General features: G+C 34.4%; 1 long non-coding RNA gene across 1 annotated transcript in view; it reads left to right on the forward strand.

Moving 5' to 3' along the window:
- Positions 1-3,975: 3,975 nt before the first annotated feature.
- The window catches only part of LOC129888428 (uncharacterized), a 57,715-nt gene continuing 48,109 nt past the window's right edge, over positions 3,976-13,581 (forward strand). The window contains exon 1 of the long non-coding RNA XR_008766661.1: positions 3,976-4,706. This is a non-coding gene — a long non-coding RNA (uncharacterized LOC129888428). The remainder of the gene's footprint in view (positions 4,707-13,581) is intronic.

Below are 13,581 nucleotides of genomic sequence, written 5' to 3' on the forward strand. Positions count from 1 at the left end.
CACTTTGGGTTAAAATAAAGTAAAAGAATAAACTGTCCCTTTAAAGATCTGACTGGAAAAGACTACACGGGGACCCTTCACTGTCCGTGGTGCTTATCACGGTCTGTTGTGGGGTCCCATGATAAGGGACTTAGAGAAATTCAGAAAAGGGATTTGCAGGGTAGTATCTGAAGTTTCTTCATGGACACCTTGATAGTTCGTGAAACCCACCATGGCTTGTAGTGGTCGTCCGTGGACCCTGCCTTTGGGGAAATTCCTAAGGACTTTGGGGAGGTCTCACTATGGAGGGATTCACAGCCTGTGGTGCTCATCATAGTTCGTGGTACTCTATCATGGTACATCCTCTATATATTGAGCCTTTGAATCTCTACCATGGTTGCACACCATGGTCTGTGGTGCTTACCACGGTCCGTGAAGGCTTCCATGGTCAGCTTTTGGGGCTAGTTTTCTACAACTTCTGAGAATTCATCCTTGATTCCATGGTTTAGGACCTTTCACATATCTGGGGTCTTATAGTTTCATGGTTGTAAGGTGTATGAGGATCTATAAAAGTTCATGAAGGGTATTGATGAGTAAGAAATTTGGACTCATTTATTGCTCAAAATGCAAGAAATTAGTGCCCTCTTTTTCTTTGTTATGTCCAAAACTAACTTTAAAGTGATCATTTGCAGATGCAAGGAGTTGAGGATCAATCGTGAGCTAAACATTGAAGAAAAAAGCTAAAAAGGACAAAATTAAGCAAAATGGAAGCTGAAGCTTGCAAAGCGCTATTTACGAGATGCCAAAGGCGTCAATATCTCGCCAATCAAATCAGAACTCAAGGACAACAACTTGAGCAGTTTGGCGAGGCAAACAAAATTCGATGATTTGTCAAGTTGATATGGATGAGTTGCACCGTGATCGCCTAAATACCATTGGAAGAAAAGCATCTAAGGAACACCAGAAAAGTGAGCAGATGATACACTCAGTGATTCATGGAAAAGTAAGGCGAGCTTGTCTGGGCTCGCCTAAAAGATCAGAACTTCAGGGAAAGAAAGTGACTGAAGAACCATGCAAAAGGCAAAAAGGGAGACTCATCAAACCTATTGGTGAGAGGGATCTAGCTCGCCAAATTAGTGATCATGAACTGAAGGAGAAATGTTCCAGAAGGCAAAAAAAAGAGCAGAATGGCGATTCTCCGACCACTTCGGTGGGCGCGACTAACATCGTCGATATGTCCCAGGTAGAAATTTTGCCTAAAGTTGTGCACATGTATAAATTGATTTTTCAATGGAAAATAAGAAACATTTTTCATTTCTAAGACTCAGAGACAAGAACCTTGAAGCTACCTTGGGGTTTTCATTTTGTTTTTGATATTTTGGCTTTGGGCTTTGGATTTTGGATTTCAAACTTTTCTGAATCAAATGGAGGATAATTACTTTGGTATAATTCCTTTAATTTCTATAATGTATGGCTAAACCCCCTACTTTTAGAGGGGGGTGCTATTGAGTTAAATTGTTGTTCTAGATTTGGGTTTTTGTGACAACTCATAAATTGTTAATTTGAATGGGTTTTGTTAATTTGGTGTGGAATCAATTATGAATTATGATCGCAAATATATTTTCATGTTAGATATTCATTATTAGTTTGAAATGGTGATGTGAAGTGACCAAATTATCAAATAGCCGTTGATTCTTGTTTATCAATTGTAATCTCTCTCGTGAGAGGAGGTTTTGCTAAAGATCAGGTTAGTTTTGTTAGATCGCATGTTTAGGTTCGAAAGTGCTTATATGTAGAGATGAATAGAAATCCATAGATGCTATCTTATACGATTGATTAGCCTTTTCCTATCCATTGAGGATTAATGATGTTGAGCTGCACATTTACCCTTATTAGAACATTGATTTTAACTTGCACCTCCCTTAGAAGCCTTTTTTATCTTTTTACAACTCAAATTTGTGTAATCGTATTAGTATCGAATCTTTCTAACTCTCAAAACTTTGATAATAAAATTTATATATTTAATTTATGTTACAATTTTCTTGTTTTTATACTATAAAAGTCTAGAACACGTTCTTACTTCGTAATTGAAGTCTATTGTTAACCGTTCCTTGTGGGATTCAACCCCGACTTAGCACATTGGGTTTATATTTCTAACGACTGCCTATACTTTGAATCGTAAGAAGTGTACTTTGAGCGTTATCAGGTATTCATAAGATTGTTGACATCATGGTTATTAGCTAGTGGAAAAAACTAGACTTGGCTGCATATCAACTAAAATGGGTTCTCAAGTATTGTATGATCAATTAAAAAGTGAGAGGGGTGGAGACGATGGCCCCGTTGATTGGGAGGAATTCAAGGATGCTTTTCTTGATCAGTTATTTCCTTTGGAGTTGAGGGAGGTTATGGTGCAACAGTTCATCAATTTTCGCCAAGGTAACATGAGTTTGAGGGAGTATGCCCTTAAGTTCACTAAGTTGTCATAATATTCTCCTTTCATAATCGTCGATCCTAGGGATTGTATGAGCAAGTTTGTTTTGGGTGTATCCGATTTGGTGGTCAAAGCGCGTAAAACGTTGATGCTTATAAAGAAATGGATATTTCGAGACTTATGAACATGTCGAGCAAATTGAGGAGGTAAAGGTGAAGGAGAGATCTAGAATGGAGTCCAAGATGGCTCAAACTGATATATAGTGGTAATTTCTCTTATGATAATTCCGGAAATGGTGGTCGTTCTAAGTTTTGTCAAAGGTATTCTTTCCAATCTTCCTCAAACACACCGGCTCCAAAGTTTGATAAAGATAAGGTGACTAATCCTAAGAAACAAGGAGGAGCTCCGAGTGGCTAATTCATCCCTCCATGCAAGAAGTGTGAGAGAAATCCCAAGGGTGAATGCTTAGTAGGATCGGATGTATGCTAATGGTGCCGAAAGCCAAGTCATCAGGCAAATGAGTGTAGGAATGGCACTAGACCTTACCCTCAGACTCAGGATATAGGTCATTTGGATATTTGTGGTATTACTTCTAGTAGAGGTTAGTACCAAAATAGATTTTATGCCCTCCAAACTCGTCAGAAGTTATAGGATTCCCCCAATGTGGTGATTGGTATGTTGAAAGTCTTTAACTTTGATGTTTATTAATTTTTAGATTTGGGGGCTATCTTATTATTTGCTACCCCTTATCTTGCTATGAAATTCATCATTAGCCCCGAGATCTTGTTATAACCTTTTTTGATCTATACTCCTGCTGGTGATTCAGTTGTGGATAAAAACGACTACCGAAATTATCCAATCTTAGTCTTCCATAAAGTCACATCATTTGATCTTGTAAAGATTGATATGATCGATTTTGATGTTATTCTCCGTATTGTTGACACCCAATTTTGACCGACCGATAATTACTTTTCGGATTGCTATCTTAATAAATAAATATTTTTCAAAATTATTTCTTTATCAAATAAATAAATTTATATTTAGTTTTGTCCAATAAATTATATGTTCTGACATTCATAACTTATAATATATATATATATATATATATTTTGATATTTATTAATATTATTACTTTTATCTTTATCAGTTTTATTCTTAATTTAAAAAAAATGAGTTTCGTACGTTCGAATATTTTTACATATATTTTATATGTGTGCATTTTCTTTATATTAAAAAAAAGTTATATATTACTTAACTAAATTTATTTTACGATTTACTTATTCATATTAATGTGTACATATTTCATATCTATTTTAATATATCTTATATACATGTGTTTAAAAGTTATTACTTAATTAAATTTATTATATATTTTAGTTAACTATATTAATTATACGTCTATTTAGTACGTATTATATACATACATACGTCATATATGAATATGCATATATTTACATAGTATATACATAAGTAGCTACTTTAATGTTAATTAATTTAGATGAAATTTTACTTGACAATTAATTGTAATTATTGCTTAATTAAATTTAATGTAGTCTATTTTTGATCTCAATTTCTTCAATCTCAACCGTAGATTGCATTTGATCGGACGGCTCCCATTCGTTCTTATCTCTTCCACACCCCAAAAACCCTAAACTATCTTATCATTCTTCTTTCTAAAAAAAAAGATTCTCTCTCTCTAACTCTCAACCTAACTCTTTCTCTCCACCCTTCATCTTCTCCAAAGAGACGAGAAGACAACAACAACGCCGCACCTCCACCCTCATCACCACCGCGCCTTCTCTCCTCCTCACTGAGCCACCATCGCACCTCACCATTAACGCCGCCAGCTGCTCAACGCAGCAGCCATGACGTCGCTATTTTTCCTCCTACATCTTCGATGAGCTGCTGTCTTCACCTCCACGCACGGAGGCTCTTCAACACCAACAGCTGCAGCAGCCCGCAACAGCTTCTCCAGCAGCCGCAGCAGCCTCCGGCAGCAACAACGACGGACAACAGCAGCAGTAGCAACCAACTGCACCACCTGAAACAACACGAACAACCAGCACCTCCAGCGGCGGCTCCAACGGCTGCATCAGCTCCTCGATCTTCCGACGAAACCAGCAGCAACAGCTGCAACAGCCTCTCCATCGCTGCAACAGCAACTTGAAGGAGACAGCAGCCACGTCGGTGAGCAACAACCAACGCCGCCGTCTCCCTCGCTGGCCAGCAGTCAAAAGACCCTTCCAAACTCGAGATTTCGGTGATTTAAGAGGCGGATTTGCAAGATCCGTCTCAGGTATGTTCCGATTTCATTTTTTTCTTTAGTTCTTTGTGATTTGTTAAATTTGAGATTCATGGATGTCTAGTTCATTTAAAAGTACAGATTATTAAGCTTGTTTATGTCGTTGTCTCTGTTTGTATTCATGTTTACGTGCTCGACTTACATACATGTATAATATGGGGTCTGGCAATAACTTTATTATCAATTGCTAGATTTATGATTTCCAGGTTTGTTCAATCACTCATAGCTTAACATTTCATATTTTATTATATGTCTGGGCTGCTACTTTTGTATATATTTTATTTGACCATATATATGTTGATTTTGACATATGATCTCTTTCCACTTTAAATTAGATCAGATAGAATATTGTTCTCCAATTTAATGTGTTAATCATGTTATTGTAAAATCTTCATGTCTGTCTAAATTAGCTTTAAATCAACATGTTAGTATTTGATCGTTTTATTAATTTTGGTAGGCAATTCATCATTTCTAGCACATGTCATTTTTTTAACTGATTTTTGCAGCTCATTGAAATCAGAATAATTTGTGCATCTTGCTTAGTCTAATTTGTTAATTAATTGTTGATTCTAGAATTAATTATGGTAAAGTGTAATCTTGCACTTTTGATATCTAAATATGTACTCTTTCATTTTGGCTAACGTTTGTTACTTGTTACTATATATACAGTAAGGTATAATTCCTTTTTGCTTTCCTCCCTTATTAAAATAGATCTTTATATTATCTTGTCATTGTAAGCTTTACTGAATTGATTTAGTTGTCATTCCTAATTGATTTTCCTACCTTATTTAGTACAAACAATTTTTTATTTTTTATTTTTTATATCTGTTAATATGATTTTGTAATCAAGGAGGTTCATACTCTTAAAGAAATGTCTCTTGATTTATTCTGACTTTCTTCCTTGATTTGTGGGTTTGAATATTGGTCTACCATGTGATATTAATATTTAGTCCAGATTCCTGTATTACATGGATACATTTTTCTCACTTTTTGAATAATTTTTACACTCTATAGGCCCTAAACACTAGGAAAATAAAAACTTACATTTTTATTACTTGAATACTTTTCATGCATTTGAACATCAATATCTAGAACACCTTGACTTACTTTAAGTTCTTCCTATTATTTTCTCTAAATTGAATTACGTAATTTTTCTACAATTTATTGATAGTGGACCCCTCTAAGTATGAGTTTTGGACTTTTAGGATCTTTTAAGCTTGACTTTTTTCATCAGTGATTTGAATTGATTTGGTGTTTGAAAAATTTAATTGATAGTGCTGTCAAGAATCTTGGTTGATTTTGTTGTTGAAAAGTTGGTCATTTTGTTTTGAAATATGCATTTCTTCCTATGACTTATTGGAAAAAAGTTGGACTAAATTGGGCTGAGATTTCTTTCTTGATTGTCTTCTGATCACTATAAAAAGAGACTTCATATTTATCTAAGAAGGAAGACAAAAAGGGACACGAACAGAGAGAAAGAGAACAACACAAAAACAAAAAACACAAAGAGTAGAGAAAGGAAAAGAACAAAAAATATATTCTACTTTATATTTCTTACACACCTAAAACGAAAACAAAAGATAATAAGAAAATTTCTTACATACTTTATTATTGTTTTGCTTGTTCTCAACATCACAAGTTAGATTCTATTTGCCTATTCTTCCTAACTAAAGTATCCAGGTTAGTTCCAATCTTTCTTTATATGTTAGTTTATTATTTTAAAAATGATCTTGCTTTGTTTGTTTACTTTATCGGAGTAAAATCATATGATCATGTTATACCTCTATATTATTTGTATATTGCTTGTATTTTCTTTATGGTTTAGAAGGATTTGAATTTCAAAGTTCAATACATGAAGAGTTCATTTGGAACAGGATTCAAATAGTTTTAGTTCCCTGTTTTATTATTTCTATTTGAAAATTATTTCTCTCTTAATTATTTTGGCAAGTAATAATAAACTCTGTATATAATAAAAAGGGAAAAATATATGGGGAGGGGATATACTTGCTACTTGCTTTATTTATTTATTTTTTAGTTTATCATAAATTTATGTGTGCTTGAATGCATGTGATCTAGTTATACTGCTCATTTCCACATGCTTAGGTCCATTTACTCAATATATAAAATTTTTATATTTTTTACAAGATGTTTACTTTATATATTAAATGATAATAATAAAAAAATGATCTAAGAATAGTTCGTTAAATATCGTTTATCATATACATTTAAAAAAATAATTTGTTTATTTTATGTCTTATCTTTGTTTATGACAAATCTCATTAAATAATTACTTTTGATGATATTTCTACATTATAACTTGTATTTTAAGCCTAAAACCATGAATATAGTTTCAAATGATAGCTTTATAATATTAACTATTTAGACATTATATATGTAGGATCTACTAAATAATTTTGAATGTGGTGATAATCATATTTAGATTTAAATGCCATTTTGTGTAGACATCATGTTCATATGATTTACAATTTTAACTATATCATGTCTATATATATTTTAATTAATATTTTAACATGCTTCATTTAGAAATCATGTGCATATGATTTTATGTCAAACATCATATGGCAAATCATGTATGTAGGACTTAATGAACATTTAAGTATTTGTAGTGTTATGGGCCTTATTGAATATTTTTAAAACTCATTATGTAGATATGATAAATATTGGCAAAATATTATTAGGTAGTTTCAATATAAAATAACTCCTAGCTTGAAAGCATGCCATTGGGGTATAGAAATTGTAAGTAGGTTTTTTTTTTTAATAAATATTTTGGTATGTCATATAGAAATCATGTCTATAGGGTTAAAAGATCTCTCTTTGATATTTTATTTAAAAATTACACCAACATAATTCTAATGATTATTTATCATATTTTTTTATATCGAAACATAATAGAATTTTAATAAATATTTATTATATAGAAACCATGCCGATAAGATTCTAACAAATATTTATTGTATTATTCCATTTTGAAATCATGTCTATATTTTAATAAATTTTTATTTAGAAACCATATATATAGTATTTTAATAAATCTTTAGCATGTTATTAACTAAAATCATATTAATAGGATTTATAAACATTATTAGTTAATCACTAAATTATCAAGCATGTCTTCTTTTATTACAATCGCCTTTGTAATTAACATTGTTGGCGATGTATTTAATTAGGATGACTATATTTTCTTTAGTCTAAAACCTACCCTAATAGCACGTCCAATGCCTCTTGGATATTAAGTTGGGACGTTAGACACCTTTTAGGACGTTAGTTTTTTATTATTTCTTTTAGATAGCTTTAGGATTATAATAATAAATAAATTTAGGAAGGGTAGGGGTAGATAGGCCCTTCGGAAATGATGGAAATCGACCCGAGCAGAAAAATGACAAACTTTTTATGTTTTTGTCTTTCGATTAATAAGCCGGCGCTGATCCGAAGATGATAAGAATGTAGATATTTTTATGTCCTTTCAACTTTTAAATATTTTTGTTTGTATATATTTGGGGGGTAGTTTAATATTTTTAAAATTTTAATGATTTTTTAGGCATCACCAAGCTTATTAGAAGTTTTCACCCAAATTATATTTATGACACATTACTTATTCATACATCTACACTTATTTATTATCTTATTTATTTTTTATTTATTATCTTCTTATCGTGTCTACAAATAAAGTAACTAGTTCTAATACTCGACATTCATATTAGTTACCACAAATTCAGGTAAGCTTATTCATCCATATGATTTTAAACATACATCTATATTTCAATACATAAAATTTTCATACGTTCAAGTGTATTATTTTTACCATATAAATAAATATATATTATTATTAAATTTTCTCCTTTCATATTATAGACATATATATAACATACCTTCTATTTGCACGATTTTCTCAAAATTAAATAAAACTCTTCTGTTTAATATTTTCTAAAGTGAACAAATGAATAAAAATCCCTAATCATTTTTTTAAAACTAAGTTTAAGGACTATCTTCAGATAGGCTCTGAGGGATGTCTAATACATTTCCTTCGGAATAACTTGAACCCCCTTAATTAAGATTTATTGGTTTTGTAAATATTTTTTAATAATTAATTGTTTTCTAATAATTCTAAAATTATGGTGACTCCTTAAATTAAACTATTTTCTTTTAAAATCTCTTTTGAACAATTGAATTGATTTTTTTTATGAATCACCATGACGTTCTAATAGGAATGTAACACTTATTACAGTTACGCCTCTGAGCTTACTATAAAATAGAATTCTATTTTTTGTAGTATATAAAAACATGCCGTATAAGCACAGTCGAAACAAACTTATAAACAACCCATATATATATATATCTACTAACCTCTAAGAATAGTAACAACAACATATGGCAGGACACGGCCCCTACCGTACCCCTGGACAATTAAATACATATATATTACATGACTAGTATCAATAAGTAGGCTCTGGAATAGTGGAGCACTTCCAACATCGCTGAGTGGAAACCCTAAGCTGACGGATCTCCAAAATGAACATTTGTACCTGCAGGCATGAAATGCAGCCCCTTGGAGAATGGGGGGTCAATACGATATATGTACTGAGTATATAAAGCATAACAACACATAATTGAGCTAACAACTGAAGTAGGGATGCAGGAAATAAATATAACAGTTAACGAATTTCTCTACCTGCATCTTATGAAATGAGGGCATGTATACGTTCCTTACATACCATACCTGGCCCGCTACGGGACTTGGTACTACAAGTGTGTCACTATATTTCCACATGTATGCCTACAGACTGTATATGGCCCTTCAGTGAGGGACTCAGTGAAGCTGTCATTTCATTTTGTATCATGCCCGACCCTTCATGGGATGCGGTTAATAATCATTTCATCATATATCATGCCCGGCCTTTCATGGGACGTGGTGAATAATCATTTCATCATATATTATTCCCGACCCTTCAAGGGATGTAGTGAACCAGCATTTTATCATTTATCATGCCCGGCCCTTCATGGGATGCAGTGAATTTATCATGCCCGACCCTTTATGAGATGCGGTGAATTTATTATGCTCGACCCTTCATGGGACGCGGTGAGTTTATCATGCCCGACCCTTCATGGGATGCAGTGAGTTTATCCTGCCCGGCCCTTTATGGGACACGGTGAGTTTATCCTGCCCGACCTTTCATGGGATGTGGTGAGTGACATATTAACAGCCTACACGAGTAGAGTAACGAGGAACCATATGCAATTATCTCATCATCTGAGACTCGGTATAACAATCATCATGGACTATCATTTTTGGATCAAAATTATCATCATCTCAAGTATCCTCTAAATGCCATTAGGGGCCATATCGACGAAGTCTAGAGAGTCCTAGCCTTTTATTGAGGTAATGCCAAAAGGCTTATGCAATAAGAGACACTTTTCATTAGAGAGTCCTTAGGCATGGGATCTCATACATTCAATTAGTATTCATCATATAGGGACTCGAGGGTAGCAGTTCAACTACTTCAAGAACTTTGATATTAAGAAATAAATAAGAGTTATAGTTCATGCTTCCCATGCATCTGGTTACTATTTCATGTATAGAAGGCTCAGGGATGAAAACTCATCTACCTTAAGAGCCTTAGCATTTAGAAGTGAACACGAGTCAATAGGCTCTACATATATTACCTTTTATCCTATAGAAGCCTTAAAAAGGCAATAGCTCAACTATTACAGGAGTTCTACCATCACGAAGTGGATAAGAATTATGAACTGTACTCGGAGCTTTACGAATGGAATTATTCCCATGTTTCATATACAAACCATTCATAACGTATTTCTAAGACATGCCAGAACAAAAGAGAGACAGGCTTTACATACTTATGCCATGAACATGCCAATAGAAAGCTTCACATACCTCTTACGGGTTACTCTTTATCTCATTCGTCTCGTCGTCCTCTGAACCTAAGTAATATAAAAGAAACACGAATATTAATAACCCTTGGCTTTCCATCATCTTAGGTTACAAATGATTATTCATAGAACTCAACCCCTCGCTCGTCTTCCCGACTAGTTCTTTAGCTAGTTAAGGCGTTAATAAAAATCGGGCAGCACCTCCTCTATAATGTTTCCTATCCGAATTCCCAATTACATCCATAATACCTAAATCCAACCAAAAACATAAACATCAACTCATATATATATAAAACATGGCAACATTATACATTACAACCTCCGAACGACTCGCTTGAAATTACGATATCCAAAATAGGGTTTCTAGTTTTTATTTTGCGAAACCTTTAACCGTATGAAGCAGGGGGGTCATGTGGCTACAAACAGAAACTCATCCACCTATTTTAGGACACATTTAGGCCCTGAAACACACACCACACAACCACCATCAGCCTCCACACACACAATGCCTCATTTCGACTACAATTTAACTATGACTACTTCAATTTCGATTGTTTCTATCATTGAGCATTCCCACGACTTTATTTATACTTACAGCAGTATAAAAGGTATATAATACACTACATAACAGACCCATAAACTTCAAATGATAAGGGAAGACCTTACCTTTCCCGAAATTGGCCAAAACTCGCCAAAATTGCGCTTCGGAACTTCTTTAGTCGCGCTGAGCTGCGTGGACTGCTTGCTGTCCGTTTTGGCTGCCCCAAGCCATGATTTTATACTTATAATACCTCCATACCATCTTGGTGTATTCTATATAATTAATTTACAGAACGAAATTGGGACTTACCTTATTTTTTCTCCTAGGCCTTCACCCTTTTCTCTCTTAGGTTAGGGTTTTCTTTTCTTTGTGTTGCTGAAGTTTTTGGTGTTTTGCTGCAGGTTTTGGATAATTTAACTGAATCTAAGATTCATTTTAACATGTATATATGGGCTTCCTTGGAGGTGACATGTGTCAAGCCATGATTGGCCACTGTATCATGCTGCCAACTAGGGGCTGCCACATGGCAGTGGGGTCCACCCCCAAGCAGGTGGGTCACCTACTTGACCCCAAGTAGGTGGATCACCTGCTGCCATGTGTCATCTCCCTATGTTGCCATGTGTAATTCTCCCCTTTACCTCGTGGATTCGTAATCTCATTTTATTTTATTTACCTATATAATCTATGCTACGTAAGCTTGGTACGTACTCACATAACTTAAGTATGTAAGGCTTCTAAATTACTAGCTTACGTAGGTAAATTGTGTCCTATGACTCTTTACTTGGCCTCCAACTCCTTCCGACTTCTCATGACCTTATTTCCAACCTTCCCTCCTTTGGGGTATCGTATCACATTCTCTCTTCCTTAGAGTCATTTGATAGTGTCGTAGCTTATCCGGATCACATGATAATGTCTAAGGAACTTAAGAAGACATTCCGAGCTCAAGAGTTTGGGGTGTAACATCCTTCCCCCTTTAGAACATTCATCCCCGAATGTTGAATAAAACTTCCCTTAAGACTTTATACAAACTGTAGGGAGATTCCTTTCTATTGTGATAACATACATTTTCATCCAAGTAATTAATACACGAATTCCAGGATTGGGGGTTACCTGTAGACATCGAGAATAGGTACGGATACCTATTTTTCTTGTCCTTTTCAGCTTCCCAGGTCATTTCTTCACGATTCTTATTCCACCACAACACCTTGACAGAAGCTACGTCCTTTGTTCGCAACCTTTTAATCTGCTGATCCAAGATAGCAATAGGTTTCCCTTCGTAGGATAACTTTCCTTTCATGTGGACCTCACCCACAAAGAATATTCTGGGAGGGTTGCTTATATATTCACGGAGCATTGATCTGTGAAAACTGAATATATTACTTCAAATCGGATGGTAGGTCCAACTCATAGGCATCTTTATCTATTCTACAAATGACCTGAGAAGGACCAATGTATCCCCTTCTTGCCGACTCTAGGCTACTAATCGATATCTTGTCCCTGAATAAGCTTTACTTCATCAATAATTTCCTGGATCCCCTCTGGGCCTATCCATTAATCGAAGGGCGAAGTGTCGTACTAAGATTCACCTGTGTTCCCAATCCCTACCGGAATGATCTCCAGCGGTTAGCTGTAAATTGAGCTTCCCTATCAGAAATAATAGATGTGGGAATCCCATGAAATCTTATTCTTTCCTTGCTATGTCATCTCGCATAACCCTTAGTTGAATATACCTTCCAAACTGGATGAAAATGGGTTGATTCTGTCAGCTTATCTACCATAACCCATATGAACTTATACTTTCGTAGAGTGCAAAGTCAGCCTACACTATAACCTATATTAATTGCCTTCCATTTCTGAGTCGGGATTCCCATCCCTTGTAATAGGCTATCAAGCCTCTGATGCTCCACTTCGTTTAAGCTATTATACAACTCCTCTTAATCCAATTTGTAACACTTTAGGTATGTTATCCTGCGCTTTTACTCAAATCTTCTTTCCAGTTTTATTACCATACATTATCTTATAATTCTTACATAAACATGTGTAGGTACTTAGAGCAATTCAGAAAATACCATAGCATCTCTATACTAGCGGCTTACCTCCTTCAGTCGAGGTCAGGGCTCTGCTATGGCTGTTTTCCTTAATACCAATTATATCTTAATAGTTCTGCCTCGAACCATCTTACACTTTTCTTTAATAGATTCTAAATATGGCAATCACATTGCTATTACTGATTTCTTTTTATCGAGTAATCACTTGCTCTTACTCTGAGTATGCCAATGCTCGTAGGATGCACAATTTTTTTGTGCCATTTGCACGAGGTGCGTTCTAATTTAGTCATAATATTTTCTGCTCTTGACTTACTCTTTCCTAGATGTGTCATTGTACTAACACGCATTTACAATATCTTTTGTCATACTTGTT

This window comes from Solanum dulcamara, chromosome 1 (genome assembly GCF_947179165.1).
Source record: "Solanum dulcamara chromosome 1, daSolDulc1.2, whole genome shotgun sequence".
Lineage (NCBI taxonomy): Eukaryota > Viridiplantae > Streptophyta > Magnoliopsida > Solanales > Solanaceae > Solanum > Solanum dulcamara.